At 34.4% G+C, this 3,717-nt stretch overlaps 1 non-coding gene across 1 annotated transcript; it reads left to right on the plus strand.

Annotated features, from left to right (window-relative positions):
- The first annotated feature begins 1,979 nt into the window (after positions 1-1,979).
- Positions 1,980-2,083, plus strand: LOC132423712 (U6 spliceosomal RNA). Its single transcript, XR_009519036.1, has one exon. It is a non-coding gene; the product is annotated as a U6 spliceosomal RNA (small nuclear RNA).
- Positions 2,084-3,717: the final 1,634 nt, after the last annotated feature.

Here is a 3,717-nt window from a genome sequence, read left to right on the forward strand (position 1 = left end):
GTAGAAATACACACTAAAATGATTCAATGTTTATACTGGATTGGCATGGATGATTTGTGTTTACATCTCCCTCCTCCATGACACAGGTATTTTGTTTGTTCTGTTTTGTTTTAGATAATGAGCTTTTGAGGTTTCAAACAAACACGAAAGAGAACAAAAGTTATAGCCAGACTGGTTGGAGGTCAAAATTCAGCTCAAGCTTTTATTAAATTATCTTGGGAAAGTTTCCTAGTTTCTCTGAGATTCAGTTTGCTCATGTGAAAGTTGAGGTTAGAAAGAACTGTTCCATGGTCATATGAGTTAAGTGGGATAAAGTAAAGCACTCAGTATCAACAAATAATAAATAACCAATAAAATGCCCCATATTTACTCTCTTTTCAATAACTCCATTGCTACTACCTTAGTCCAAGCCACCTTTATCTATTTCTTGTCTACTCATATGACTTCACTAAGTCATTCTCCATACAGTGATAATGGGGAAGGGAAGTTAATGAGGGGACATATACTAGGCTGTCAGTAATTATTCTAATGTTGCAGAATAGAGTGTGTGAGTGAGGTTGTTTAGCTTTTACGTTTTCACTGTCAACTGAAATCATCAACGCCGGTTCATCCACAATGAACCATTAAGAGAAGAAAGGCTGATAAATACTGAAGACGAAAAGGGGTGTGGGAGGGTGTGGAGAGAGAAGGCCGACTGATGCAGATCTATGTATACTCTGGCAGATTTACTTAGTGGGTAATGGTATATAACAAGACACAAAATCACCAGTGATCCATTTGGAACAATAAAAGTAGAGTGAGCCTGAAGGCTGTATAATCTGTCTAGCAAACACTGTGCATGTCTGGAAAGGAGTTGTTCCACATGGAAGGGCACAGTTAAGCCATATTTACAGGAAGCACTCTATCAGCATGACAGGGTGACATGAGGAGCCTGACTCCATGTTTTGTTGTTGTTTTTACTTCTGACAGCTTTTAAACCACTCAAAAGCACTGTGCTAAACAGAAGAAGCCAGATACAAAAGGCTTCATATTGTATGATTCCATTTACATGAAATGCCTAGGGAAGACAAAACTATAAAGAAGGAAACCAGAAGAGTGCTTGCCTGGAGCTGGGAATGGGAACATAGAGTGACTGCAAAGGGGCACAAGGGAACTTTTTGAATCACTGAAGTGTTCTAGAACTGGATTGTGCTCATGGTTGCAAAACTGCATACATTTACTGAAAAATCATTGAGCAGGACGTTTATAGTAAGTGAAATGCATGTTATGGAAATTATACCTCAATAAAAAAAATGAACTACCAGAAAAAAAGAGATCTACAAAATGCAACCTCCTTTCATATTGTTAGATTCAAAAGACATGAAACATTTTAATAGTCTAAAAATAAAATAGGAAAATGACACAACTGTATACATTGTTTATTGACTATATGTGTATAATTAACACAGAGTTGCTATTACACCCTGGTTTTTAGAGTGATTCCCCATATTAAGTGATTACTTATATTAAATGGACACTTTAATAAACACTATTTTTCAATATTAAAAAAATTTTTATGACAAAATATTAAGTCATGACATATGCATGTGCTTCTTGTTTTTTAACTCATCTAGATTGGGTTGACAATAATGCTACTAAAAATGGGTTGTGCAACCTAAACTGTTTTTATGTTTTACTTCATTAGCACTCATGGTAGCAAAAGCCAGTCTTAGTAGCAAAAGCCAGTCTTAAAAGTTATATTGACTAGAAGGAAAGAAGATATTTTAAAGCCACAGTGGAAAACTCAGAATATTTATTTTTACTTTCTTTCTAAAATAAGAAAGATGTTGCCTCATAACTTGAAAACTTTCATTTTTTATAATTTTAAACTGAATTTAAAATAATCTCCATAAATTTATTATTTATTTTTAAACTCTATCTTCAATCCTTCACCAGTAGTCAGTCCAACTATTTACTTTATAATGTAAAAGTTAAATTTAGTGCTCACTTCGGCAGCACATATACTAAAATTGGAACAATACAGAGATTAGCATGGCCCCTGCGCAAGGATGACCTGCAAAGTTGTGAAGCGTTCCAGATTTGTTATAAAGCAGAAACTAACACACCATTGTAAAGCAATTATACTCCAATAAAGACGTTTTTAAAAAAAAGTTAAATTTAAATTAATTTAAATTATCAATAATAAAAATGGTTACACAAATTACCTATCAAGATTTTTGATTGAAAATAAAATTCTAATGTATAAGGGGTTGTAATGATAACTTTATCTCCTATTTCATTTGGCAACTGTTAAATTATGGAATATGCAATAATATACGGAGAAATTCTGTTTTAACTTTATAACTTTTGTTGATAATCCTTACATTTTTACTCATTTTATTTATACACCCATGACAAATTAAACTTAAGATACTACACACTGAAGCACAGTCTTAGTGAGCTCAACTAGTATGCATGTCTGGCTACTTTGACTCATCACATGGGCACAGTAACATCCAAACTGGTCTGTACAATCCTGTTCACTAATGCCTGTTAACTGATCACAGGCTTGGATGTTGCATCGTCAATTCCTGTAAGTTTCTAAAAGCATATTCACAATTTTTGTACTCATCTTTGTATGAATCATTAAGCCACCATTTGCAGAGCAGCACTAGTTCATAGGCTACCCTTTGAGTTGCAGTGACATAAAGATATAACTTAAAAAGTAATCATTAGAACAAAATCTCTGGAGAAATATAAAATAACCTAGAATTCTCTGACATAAATTGTACCAGTGTTTTCTTAGGTCAGTCTCCCAAGGCAATAGAAATAAAAACAAAAATAAACAAATGGGACCTAATCAAACTTACAAGCTTTTGCACAGCAAAGGGAACCATAAAAAAAAAAAGAAAAGACAACCTATAGAATGGGAGAAAATATTTGCAAATGATGCAACCGACAAATATTTAATCTCCAAAATACACAAACAGCTCATACAACTCAACAACAACAACAAAAATACAAATAACCCAACTGAAAAATGGGCAGAAGACCTTAATAGACATTTCTCCAAAGAAGACATACAGATGGCCAATAGGCACATGAGAAGATGCTCAACATCACTAATTATTAGAGAAATGCAAGTCAAAACTACAGTAAGGTACCACCTCACACTGGTCAGAATGGCCATGATTAAAAAGACTACAAATAACAAATGCTGGAGAGGGTGTGGAGAAAAGGGAACCCTCCTACACTGTTGGTGGGAATGTAAGTTGGTACAGCCACTATGGAAAACAGTATGGAGGTTCCTCAGAAAATGAAAAATAGAACTACCATATGATCCAGCAATCCCACTCCTGGGCATATACTCAGACAAAACTATAATTAAAAAGATACATGCACCCCTACGTTCATAGCAGCACTATTCACAATAGCCAAGACATGGAAACAACTTAAATGTCCATCTAAAGATGAATGGATAAAGATGTGATACATATATACAATGGAATACTACTCAGCCATGAAAAAGAATGAAATAATGCCATTTGCAGCAACATGGCTGCAACTAGAGACTATCATACTAAGTGAAGAAAGTCAGGAAGAGCAAGACAAATACCATATGATTTCACTTATATGTAGAATCTAAAATATGACACAAATGAACCTATCTACAAAATAGAAACAGACTCACAGACATAGAGAACAGACTTGTTGCCACAGGGGAGGTGGGGAGGGAGA

The sequence above is a fragment of the Delphinus delphis genome, chromosome 3 (genome assembly GCF_949987515.2).
Source record: "Delphinus delphis chromosome 3, mDelDel1.2, whole genome shotgun sequence".
In the NCBI taxonomy this organism is placed as follows: domain Eukaryota; kingdom Metazoa; phylum Chordata; class Mammalia; order Artiodactyla; family Delphinidae; genus Delphinus; species Delphinus delphis.